Below are 13,229 nucleotides of genomic sequence, written 5' to 3'. Positions count from 1 at the left end.
TTTATAAGTGACTTTTTTTCAAAACCATATAAAAATATCCACAGATATTCTGCATTGCTCAACAGAATAAAGAAAATATATGGATTTGTGACGATATAAGGTTCAGTAGATGAATTTCAATGTTTGAGCGAACCATTCTTTTAAAAGCAAAAGGATCTTGTAGTGTTTGTGTTGCGGGATTCATCTTGTGTGAAACCGTCCGAGGTTAACCTACAGAAGTAGTGATGCATGTCTTCTGTTCTGTCTGAGCTTCATATATGCTGCTGTAGGAAACAGCACATCAGTATAAACCGTATAAAGCCAGGTTATAACGTTCATGACGTCTCAGAAGGTAGATTGATGCTGATTGAGATGCAAGCCTGAAGATGTACACCATATGTGGTCTAGTTTCCAGGATCATGACCTTTAAACCCAACCCTGCTTTGCAATAGGGATTCAATGTGACATCAATTACGAAACCCCCTCCTGAGAGCTTTATTTACATGCATAGCCATCGACTGTTCATGTTGTTATGCTACTTATTCTTCTGAAGTATATATAGTATGTATTGTGTGCATAATAAGCTCATTTTCTGTATGCATACTTGATTGACCTGCTACTACACTGCATCTTATGCTCTATCTAAAATTTTTCGGAGATTGACTTGACCTTCCATTTCCAGTCTGATGATGAGCAATTGTCTCTATTATTAAATATAAAGGTTTTAAAAACAGGTTATCATAGTGATTTTTAAGAGTAAAAAACTATTTTTGGTTCTGCAAAGAACCTTTCAGTGATTTAATTCTTCAAATTGTTTTTAAATACATGCACCTGGTCTTATGTTGAGCAATTACTTATAATTCTAAAGAAATCTTTAGCCAAAAATATACAAATTCGCTCAATTTATCTAGTAGCTGTTCAATCATTGTTTCAGCTATCAGCTTTCGTTCGGGACACCTGTCTGGATTTAAACAAGCCAATAAATTAGCAACAGATAGATAGAAAGTCGAGCTCTTTTCTTCAGTTTCCCTCACTGCATATCATCTTTTAAAAAAAAGGCACATATACTTTGTTAATATTAAGGAATTTTCCCTATATTTTTTTTTTTTTTTTTTTACGTTTTTTGTATTGCTTGTGCATTTTTAGGGTAATGCGCTGGATAAAAATTGAACTACGTGAACAGGTTTTGTAATATTTGTTGTTATACACAGTGCATATCATTTACATACTATTTAAAAGTAGTATTTAGTAATGAGTATTTTTGTATTATATTCTGAAGGCTTCTTTGCTCTACACAATGATATAGCACATGACGGCTCGATTAAGTCTCGGTTTCTATCCTTTCAATGATCAAACCCTGATGGTCTCCAGTGTTTCAGTCTCTTCAGATGTGACTTTCTTTTTGTGGATACAGACCACATTCGTAAGATCCCTCAGAGTAATTGGTCAACGGATCCCCGTCTGTAAATATGTCTTTCATAACATAAAAGACTCTAAAGGTCTCAGAAGTGTGAAGAACCAAAGGTCCCTGCTTTGATTTGCTCTTGTGAGTGAATTGTGACTTTGCGTTGCAGACGAATTAGGCAGGGGAGTGCGTTCGCTTGTGTTTTTGCCTGTTTGGTTGTTTCAGGCAGAAATCAGATCACTAGGAAGAGTAGACGGAGAAGATGGATGATTGAGGTGTCTCTCATGAGTCATGATTGTAGCACAAACAGTACTGGATGAGTAATTTAGGATGAGTTTCTACACTGAAAAAAATGCTACGTCCTAGCCAACTCTAGGATGACTAACTATTGAATATAGAAAAGGTTTGCATTAGATAAAAAGTCAAATGAAAATTTAAAAAAGACAATTTACAGTAGTATGAGTCATTTAAAATGTAAAATTTTAAAAGTTAAAAATATTATTATTTTTTAGACTATTTAGTATGTATATATTAAACAAATTAAGTAAATATTAAACTGCATAAGCTTTTGTTCAAAGCATGGGGACTTTTTATGACGAACATTTATTTTATATTTTTGTTGAAGTATACAACTTATTAAAAAAAATATTGGGGTATATTTTACAAGAAAATAACAATTGTCTTGCTGCTTAAAAATGTAATGTATAATTTAATGTTACATTGTTGTAAATTTCTTTAAACTGGCACTTTCCCAGTGAAAAAACATACACGTGTATATATAAACTTTATGAACTAAATAAGGTCCAGAAGCTGTTTTTTCCTTCAATTTGTTTTTTTTCTCTTCTTCTTGGCCTATTAAACATGGCTAATAATGAAGCATTTCATTCTGTTGAGTCATTTATTTAATGAGAGCACTTAAAACAATTGTGCATACTTGAAGAGAAACCCTTATTTTTTTCTTGCATTCTTTAAAATTTGCCTTTAGCAATTTTTTATTATTATTATTTTGTTCAATTTTGTCAAGCACTGTCTGTGCCTGCTAGTTATACATATCTAAAGACATGACATTACCCTGTAATAACAGTAATGCAGGGCTCGTAATGAATCACGACCCATCACTCTGCAGTTTTGTGTATTACAAGTCACTTAGTGAATGCATCTGTTAAATGATACGTAACATCATTTCCCACTTTCCTACTCTCTTCATTAATCAGTCTCATCAGAGTTCAAACCGCAAGCCTGACAGAATATTGCATCCTTTAAAAATGTCAATATTTGAATTGCATAGTGAGACTAACAGAGCAGCAAACTCTACACCCCAAAAATCAGCATAAGGTACAGAGTGTTGTAGATGGAGGAAGTAGAACTTAGTTTCAATGCTAATCGACTGACATGTTCTTTCCTTTCTGTTCACGGCACATTCACAGTCTTATTATATGCACTGAAAAGGAAATATTCTCACTTTATATTCAATTATATTCAGTTGTGCACCAGCAGGGGTTATGCACGGTTATTCTGTCATAATGGAAATGAATTTTTCATGTCTCGTAAGAGAGAGTCATTTTTGTAAGTGAATCATAGATGTAGTTTCACTGCATGTTTTCTGCTCTTTCCCTGATTGGGATGCATGTTAATGATGTTTGGCTGGTGTTTTGACTGGATTTGTCTTAACTAGCATGAAAAATTATGTAAGGGGACTTTTTGAAGAGCACTGGTCATTTTATTTTCCCAGCAAAAGCATGGGGACTGAAACTTTCAGGTTTTAAAAAATGATACAAAGGCACCATAAAAATAGTATAAAGTATTCCTAAGCCATGCAGTAGCTTTGTGCATGGAACAAAACTCAATTTAAAGGCAGTATTAATCTTTCCAATGTGTCAGAGAGTTGACCTTGGCAGCCAGTTCAGTATGATTCATATTGTTTTTGTGAACGGATTCAAAAGATATGGTTCAAGAGTCAGTGTCAGTGTCTCTTTTTCTGGTCTCATGCTCTTGCTAAACTGCTGCAAGGCTTCAGGAAACTCTTTTGGACCACTTTTACGAAGAGACTTTTTGGCCTTTTTGAAGTGTGAACACTTCAGTCCTCATTAAATGTATTTGCATGACCAGAATCTATGTAAAATTTTGTTGAAGTACATCTTTAAATGAAATAATTACTACTGACAAATGTTGAGTATTTGTGTGGTTGAAAATGTCTAGCTGGACGCTTGTATTGTCTTACGGTCGTTTTTTTTCTTATTTGTTCGTGCAGGCAAGTCTAAACCTGCTTTAATAGTTGAACACTTGATTAGGATTCACGCAGGGAAATGAGATTTTTCTCTTTCATAGGTTTGCTTTCTGTCAAACTCCTCAGACAAAACAAATCTCTCTGATTCACTGATAAGTGAGCACAACACTTGAGAGAAATGGACGGTGTCTAGAACAAAGCTAATGTGTCAGAAGGATTTATAACAGGGATTTACTGACCTTGAGACCGTAATGACCGGGAATCCACTGTCGGTCACTTTTTCGCTTCAGATTCCAGTGTAACTCCCTAAAAGCCTGTGGATAATTGATCCGTGCCATAGACGAAGCCTCTGGCGAGTGTATCCGTTACCAGCCCAACTCAGAAAGCATGACCTCAATGCTTTTCCCAACAAGAGTAAGCATCACTGTTTAATTGAGTCTTTAAGAACGCATGTTAGGAGAGTTACTGTATTAAATCACCAAAATCCTGTCTCAGAATCCAATTAGACATGGTCCACCAAGCAAGAGCGAAGAGCTGTCTGTTCTTCTCTGTTGTCTAAGGCTCATTTCTACCAGATGCCCCACTTCAAAGTCTTCCGCGGCACCGTTTCCAATGCGCCTCTGGGTTGCAAAACACAAACTTGTCTTTTTTAAAGCCACGATGGAGTGTCGAAAGAAGCACTGACAGTATTTTTTTAGGACAAAGGGAACGGCTCTCTGAGCTCATGCTGATGCAAAGACTTATGGCGCTTTCACAGCTCCGGATCAAGTGTGTTTGATGTCAAAGTTTGGTTCGTGTTGTTGGTATACAAGCTGTTATTTCTCACAACTATCATGCACACCAGCCAACCGAAGCGAAGTCAGTTTTGTTCATGAGTTATATCTCACAATTCCAACTTAATTTTTCATAATTCATGACTTTGTATCACATAATTCTGACTGAATTTTCATAATTAACTTCTCAATTTATTTCTAATAATTAAGGTTTCATATATCATAATTTTGACTTGGGTTTTTCATAATTGACTATATATCTGGACACATTTACACACATATATACACATACTGTATGTAATTACACATTTATTCTCATAACAAGGCCTTTAGGCATAAAATACGCTTCTCTGGTTCAGTCCAAACAATTGAGGCCTTCACTCAAGCCGTTTCAGTCCTGCATTAGTGCACAGAAATGTTCTGCATCAAAATGATTGTCGTGTTCTTCATGCATTTATCATTTCTCTGCATGGGCAGTGTATGGCAGTGAATGTGTGGTGTGAAACGCATGGCGTCAGGCACGCGCGTGTGGGTGGATGCGGGTTGTATTCGAACACCTTTGTGATGTGTGTGTGTGTGGGTGGAGATGTTGAATAAACACGTTCCCAAAGCTTCTGTGCTGCTTTCATGAGCAAGAAACGCTCCCACATTTGATGTCTGGAGGAACTGACGACCGAATCACCTCATGCGGAAAGCGGAGGAGGTCAGCGCCATGGGGAAACAATACACATAGGATATTAAGCATTAGATTTGGGTATTTTTTAAACTGCCATTCTGAGTTGTATTGCACGTTATTGGTATTAACCGATATCTGCCCCTTCAGGAAGGGTTGGAAACCTCTCTGGGGACAAATCCAGGTGAGCTTTCACCACCTCAGTGGTCCTTAATTTCTGAGAGCGTTCAATTTCTCCATAGAAGAAGTAAGGCACACTTTTGTTGCTTTATGGATGGTGTAATAAGCTACAGTAATAAGGATTGTGCTGCCATGAGTTTGCCATTACCGCCCTGAAACGTGCTTTGTCACTCAGGCACTAATGTGGAATGAATCAAATCTCCATTAAGCATATGTCTCATGACTCAAGTCAAGATGAATGTTTGTGATTTTGATGTTTGCATTTTGCTTAAAAAGCTCAACATGCATCACCGCCAGAGTGACTGACAATAAATCCCCTTCATTGAGAGTGTTTAGTGACTCTTCCTGCCCTGGGCTTTGAGCTTGTTTTGGGTATATGAGTGTTTCATTTACTGGATTGTCCAAAAAGTACATTCAAAAATGGCTTTGAAACTCAGAAATTGCTTGTAAGTTTCACAAATAATTTCAAAGAAACAGCACTTAAGAAGTCATATTTATGACTGTATCTCATAATTCCAACTTTCTCATTATTGTCTTTTTTCTCATAATTACAGATTTATGTTCTCATAATTCTGACATTATATCATAATCCTGTAATTTTTATTTTTATTAATTGATTTACTTAAAAAAAAAAAAATGACTCTGAAACAATATTCACTCGGAAAGTGCTAGTCAATTTTAAAGAAATGGCAAGTAACATATTAAACTAAATGTGAAATTTGGAACAAAATAATTTATCATAATGATGACATCAAATAATGACAAACTTTTTTCTCATAGTTATGCATTATGCATCTAATAACTCCAAATGTATTTTGTTGCATATCATAAAAAAAAAAAAAAAATCATAATTGACTACATCTCATAATTCCAACTTTATTTATTTTTGTCTGACAATTCTGAATTCATTTCTCATTATGATTTGACATCTCATAATTCCGATTTTCTCATCATTTAATTTTAGAACTGATAGCATTTTCTTGTAAGAGAGTAAATAGTTGCCTTCGGTCAGCCACAGAACCAAACTGCCATCAAACAGAAAGTTAATAACCCAATGTGAATCGTTTTACTAAGGAAAAAAAATCAGATTCCCAGCAATGGAAATAAATGACAGCATTAGCAGGCCCATGTGTGTGTTTGAGGGGCAATATGCGAGGCTGGATACAATTAGATAATTCATGATTCATAAAGCAGTGAAAATCCAATCATTAAAGATTAGCAGAGATGCTGGAGCTTCTCATGTCTATGATATAGGAGGGATCATTTTATTACCAGACAAGCTGCTTAAATGACTTCAAACTGCTGCTTTATACAATTAGAGAAGTCGCGGTGCACTTTGAGTATTATTACAGTGAATTGTTTAGAAGGTTTTGAAGTGTGTGCATGACGGCTTCACACTTATTCTGCCAGTTCTTTCAGAACTATAAATAAACTGGGCATATTTGAATGCAGTCATTCATGCATATTAATTGTCTAGTGACTAATTTTCTTGAGTTTTACACTTAGGGCTCATGCATTAGTCAATGGTAGGCGGAGCTGCTTATCTCAGTGCTCAAGCCCCAAATCTTCCAGCTCACTCTCTGCAACATGCTGCAATGCTGATGTCTGCTCATGCAACAATTTATGAGCTTCAGTAAAGCCAGTGTTTCTCTTCCTTGCATTTAGCTGAGTACGAGTCCCTGCGCTGTATCTGCTATTGAACGCCGAATAAATGGAAAGGCACAAAATGCAAAAGGAATTTGGTGTATTGAAAAGCCACCAAGAATGGAATGCTAATTCATTGGCCTTTTGATGTTTTCCCATTTATGGCACATAAAAGCCTCATTCTGAATTTGGAAAGAGATTTGGAGAGACATCAGTGAGTTAGAAAGACATGCTCTGTGCCTTGTGTTGTTGCTACATTGGTTTGGTAGCGTGACAGTAGCTTAGCTGTTTTCAGAACAGTAGCTATTCTCATATTTATCCAACAGGCAGCGTTTTAGTGTGATGAAAGCATTCATTGCTGTTTTGATCATGTTGCAGTGAGATAACTAATGTATGTAAATATCATTCGATAGGTGTGTATTTTAGAAGTATGTGTATAGTACAAAAATGTGTAAGATTCACTACCATGCAATCGTTTGCAGTTGTAAGTTTTTTCTTTTGATAAAAGTTTCGTATTCGAAAAAATAAAATGATCAAAAAGTAAGAATTGTGAAAAATAAACTAAGAATTGTGACTTTTTTTTTCTTGCAATTCCAATTTCACATTTCACCATTCTGCATGTACATTTCAAATAAAAATGATTTTCCCTCTCAAAATTCTGTATAAACCCCAACAATAATAATAAAAAACATTTTTAATCTCACAACTTTTTTCTTGCAATTGCAAGTTTATATCTCAGTATTCTGTCTTTTCTTAAAAAAAATTCATATCAGACACTTGTGCATTATATACATTTACAATGGTGAGTTAACATCTTGCAACTCAGAAATGGGATTTCAATCAATCAATCAGTCAGAGTTTTTAGCATCATTTTACAGCATCAGGATCAGATGGTCCTTCAGAAACCATAATTATAATGTCTTTACTCTCACTTTTGATCAATGTAATGTATCGTTGCTGAATAAAACTATTAATTTCTTTAAAAAAACTTAAACTTTGAATGTGTTATATCTTCAAAGCTATGTTTTATTCATAGTGTCACAATCTGGCTTTAATGTAGCATAAATATTAATAAATACCTTTTGTGGCCAAAAAAAAAAAAAAGAAACAAAACAAAAATGGCAGCTAATGAGCTAAATGACTGTTTCTTCTGTAGTGTAGCCCCAAGCAAATATTGCACACCATAAACTCACAGGGCATGAATGCAACAGATTGGTGATTACCATTGTGAGGGGCATTAATTAAGGCTAATTAGTATTTGTCATTGTGACAGAATGTATAAGGAGTCACATTGGTTTGGCACACGGTGTCATGGCTCACTGAGGAAAATTCTGGCGCTCATTAAATGGACTGTAACAGAAGGAAAGCCATCATTCACCCACGTTAATGATAAAATTGAGCTCTTGATGGGTTGGAGGCGTATATATTACAGCTAACATTAAATATGAAATATGACTCTGTCCACCTCAGTATGGCCTGTCAAGACCTGATTTTTGTAAGTATGTTGTGTTAAGTTTGATTAAATTATGTGAAGCACCTGGAGGCAAGATTTGACTGATGGAGTCAAAGGCTATAGAATACCCAAGACCTGTCACTCGTATAGTTTTGACTGGGGAAATATGGCCACTATATTAAAGGAAGCATTGCTTCTGAATAAAAGAGCTAATTGGGTGAAGTCATCGTGTCGTTAGAAGTCACAGTTGCTAATGTGAAGGGTTTCTGAAGCAAGCTGCACTGCTACAGCAAGCATTAGTCATATATCACTGGCTACCTATACAGGATAGAACCAATCAGCTGTGTCATGTGATGATGATGTCATTAGCTCAGATTGATTTAGAACTATTGGACTGCGCCATCTAGAGTTTCATGCCAGAACTCTGTATTTGAGCAAAATAAACAGCATTTATGAGACAGTTGTTGTCAGATTTAATTGGTAACTTTCTCCAAAATGTAATGTATGTGTTGAATTATAATTAATAAAATTATCTCAGCCTTTATTCTGGCAGACAATGTAGATATGCACGTTTTTGATTACACTGTCTGAATGAACAGACCCGACTGCATCGCTTGCAAACGGCCGGATTTAGAAAAAGTGCGTTGAATGAACATTGCCTGATTCTCAGTATCTTTCTCTGTCTAGGTGGTGTGTGTATCGCACAGTCTCTGAAGATCCCTCGGGAGCCGAGGCCTGGGGAATTCGACAAGATCATCCGCCGCCTCCTGGAGACCCCTAACGCCCGGGCCATCATCATGTTCGCAAATGAGGACGATATCAGGTGTCACCTTTCTGTTCCCGAAAGACATTCCCTGGCTAACTATCCACTAACCACTAACCACTCTCTTAAAGATCTCCAGCTGAGAGAAACCGTTTATCACTGCCTTCAGGAAGAAAGGAAAGAAAGAAAGTAAAAAGGAAGGACGCTGGCTGTGTTCAGAATATAATACTTGCATAATGAATACTGTTTAGTACATCCTATATACTGCCTATTGTTCATAGTCCTATTCGAAGTTATCCCAACAGGAGTTTTTTTTAAAGCATATTTCATATAATATTACTTCAAATTTTTATCATTCAATTGTATATATATTATATATATATATATATATCTTGCAAAGACACTTATAGTCAGTTTATCTGCTGGTTGACCATCAAAATAAGTGTTATCAACCACTAGTTGATATGTAGTGCAGAGTTACTTATCAACAGCTGTCTAAAGGTTAAAATCATAAACTGATATTACAATAAAAATAGTTCAAAGCAAATGCCATTTACAAATTAATCTGACCTGTTATCTGATCTTATGGCTGTTTGAGAGAAAATGTATTATTATTATTATTATTACTACTAATTATTAGTGGTCTTTGACCGCTTTAAATAAAGTAGCATCAGAAAAATGGCAAGATATGAGACTTATAATACATTATAACAATGAAAAATATAATCCATTGTAAAAGTTGATACCATGTGTTCATTGTGTTATAAAGTATCATACTCTGAAAAGCTATAACTACAAATAAGTAAATAATTGAATATATTAAAACTGTTCTTATGAATATTCAATGAGATGATACAACATATTATAAGGTTTTTTATAATGAATTATGCAAGAATACCCTCATAATGTATTATAAATACGGGCTTCATAGAAACTGTTACCAAATGTAGCTTTGTCAACTAACAGAAATAATATATATATTGCGTACAAAAATGCATTTTTTTAAGTTTTTGTTTTATTTAAGTATAATAACCATGATTCAAATGCACTGCATTGTGTATTACAGGAAGTTTAGTTCAGAAATATTAATATGGTAAATTAAAAATGCTTTTCTGAACACAGCCAGTAATACAGAGCGTGGAAAAGGGGAGGAACAGCTACGATAGACTCATTAACACATTTCCCAGAAAGCACCATCCCTCCCAGCAGCCTCTGCTCAGCTCCCGCCTTCATCTCTGTTGCCACTTGTACATCGTCCAACTTTACTGCACCTTCATACAGATGGAAAGCAATTAAAAATGCTGTAAAGAGAGGCTTTCTGAGCCTGGAGGGAGGGATGTTCTAATTTCCTCCACGTCTTCAGATTGCGCTGGTCTTTCCTGAGCGAGTCCCTGAGGAGGTGCTGCTCTGTGCTTCAAGATCGCACTCAGAAATGTTGGCATTCCTGCCATCTATACATATGTTTGTTGATTTGACAGCTGCTGAGCAGTGCAATATTTAATTTAAGTATGCCCTGGAGGCAAATGCTAACTTGACCTCACACTCAAGTTATGTAGACTTTTATAATTAAGAAGACAACCAATTATAAATGTTACTTTGATGCTGAATCAGACCTTTTCATTACATTTTTGTTTTTCCGCAATTTCATGTTTTGGATTTGGTCTTCAGTCGCTTTTCTCACTATATTTGACAGTGACACAATGTGCTAGCAGCTTGACAGCGCTCCTGTCCTCTCTCTCAAATCCCTCTCAAAAAAACAATACATTGAGAGTATATGAGTGAGAAGCAGACAGATGGACAAAAACTTCCCAGGGCTGACCATTGAAATCCCAGCTTTAGATCTCCAGGGTCCATCCGACTCTCATCCATGAGTGATGATCGAGAGCATGTCTTTATTTGAATATCAGTCCGTCGGTGAGTTACAGCAAACAGATGCAGGCAGCTCCTGACGTACATTTATCTGAACTGCAGATAAGATACAGCACAGCGTCAGGCGTGAGCGATGGATGTGCTGGAACTGTGTTCTGTTGTTTGAGGCTGATGTGTCTTTGTTTATGTCTGCAGACGAGTGCTGGATGCTGCCAAGAGGAGCAACCAGACGGGTCACTTCCTGTGGGTGGGGTCTGACAGCTGGGGCTCCAAGATTTCACCGGTCCTTCATCAGGAGAGAGTAGCAGAAGGGGCCATTACCATCCTGCCCAAACGTGCCACGGTGGAGGGTACGTACATGTGAAAACACTGAACTCACTCAGATTCTACCGTTCACAAATCTGTGGTCAGTAAGAGGAATTGTTTGGTCAAAAAACAAAAAACGAAATTATTGCACTTAATAAAATAAATAAATGTTTTCCATCTGAATATGTTTTAGAGTGTAATTTATTTCTGTGATCAAAGCTGAATTTTCAGCATCATTACTTCAGTCAGTGTACTCTGTCACTTCATTTTTATTTCTTAATATGATTAATATTATTAACTTCTGATCAATTTAATTTGATATTTCATAAATAATAAAAATAGTTTATAATAATAACAATAATAATAGTTTATTTTAATGTTTATACTGACCCAAATTGGTGGTGTATGTGACAATTGATCAAACATATTATGTGTTAGTAAAAAGAATAAGCAAAAAGTTTTATATTCTGAACGAGGAGTGAATGTAAATAAATTAAATTAAAAATTTAAAACTTAGAGAATTTTAAACTGTGATTATCAAGCTGTACGAAATAAAACCTTGTATCATGGTAATTTTTGTAATATTTTGTTACGAAAAATAGTTTTTAGTGAACTCTAAATTATTTATTTAATCAGTTGGAAATTTACGAGTGCCATGTTTATAAAACGAGTGTTAAAAAAACAGTAATAGCAAACTACTACTGAATAAATTATAAAAACGCATGGTAAGTCATGAAGAAGTGTTTTTTTCAAATATTTTACAGTCATCTCAAGCGCTCAGTATACATGAATTCATTCATCCTATTATAAAGGAAACGCATTAAAAAAAAAAAAAAAAATTGCGAACAATTAGCATCATGGTCTGATATTTAATACCACATCCATATAGCTCCAAGTGCATCCAAGTCTCCTGCTGGTCATTGTCTGCACTCAAGTAATCATAGTGCTGTCCCTGAAGCACCGGCTCTCAGGCCTGCAGGCACCAGCTCGGGAATAGACCCACTAATTACAGCACTTTTGTCAGAACACATTGTATAATTGTGTCTGTGGGGACACGGATTAGACGCAGACATACAGGCAGGAATGCCGGCGAGGATTTGTGCATGCTCTACCACTCCACCAACATAAAAGTGTGCCATTTTTTCAGATGCTTACAATCTTTTTCCTTCACCTCTATCTCCTCAGCATTCGATCGCTACTTCCGGAGCCGCTCGCTGTCCAATAACAGAAGGAACGTGTGGTTCGCTGAGTTCTGGGAGGAGAACTTTGGATGCAAGCTGGGGATGCATGGAAAGCGGCCAGGAAGCCTTAAAAAGTGCACCGGTAAGATGTGTTTGCACTGGAATCATTATTCTATCTGTTATTCCTTGCTGTGTTTACCGATTCAACTCTGGTTTTAAAGGAATAGTTCACCCAGAAATGAAAATTTGATGAAAATGTACACAGGCCAAGATGAGTTTGTTTCTTCATCAGATTTGGAGAAATGTAAATTCCATCACTTGCTCCCCAATGGATCCTCTGCAGTGGATGGGTGCCATTAGAATGAGAGTCCTAAAAAACATCACAATAAACCACACCACTCTAGTTCATCAGTTAATGTCTTGAGAAGCAAAAAGCTGTGTGTTTGTAAACAAATCCATCATTAAGACCTTTTTAACTTTAAACTGTTTCTTCTAAAATATGAGTCCTCTATCCATAATTTGGCTTTCTGCCGTGACAAATTTGAATCAGGAGAGAAATATGCATAGGTCAAAGTCAACTTTATTGTCATTTTTAGCACATTGCATAGCAATACTTAAAAGCGAAACATAGTTCCTTCAGAGAGCAATGGTGACACATATATACAAATATACTAAAAAACAAAAAGTTTAGTTGAAAGGACATTGATACATACATGGAGTATAACAGCATTTGGAAAATTGTAGTGACAGGTAAATAAGTGTGTTCTTATTAACAT

The 13,229-nt window shown here is 35.9% G+C and overlaps 1 pseudogene; it reads left to right on the top strand.

Moving 5' to 3' along the window:
- The window catches only part of LOC113083321 (metabotropic glutamate receptor 8-like), a 93,048-nt pseudogene that overhangs the window by 30,121 nt on the left and 49,698 nt on the right, over positions 1-13,229 (top strand).

Source organism: Carassius auratus, unplaced genomic scaffold (assembly GCF_003368295.1).
Source record: "Carassius auratus strain Wakin unplaced genomic scaffold, ASM336829v1 scaf_tig00037769, whole genome shotgun sequence".
NCBI classification, from domain to species: Eukaryota; Metazoa; Chordata; class Actinopteri; order Cypriniformes; family Cyprinidae; genus Carassius; species Carassius auratus.
The sequence above is the reverse complement of the archived record's forward strand: the minus strand, read 5'-3'. Positions and strand labels throughout refer to the sequence as shown.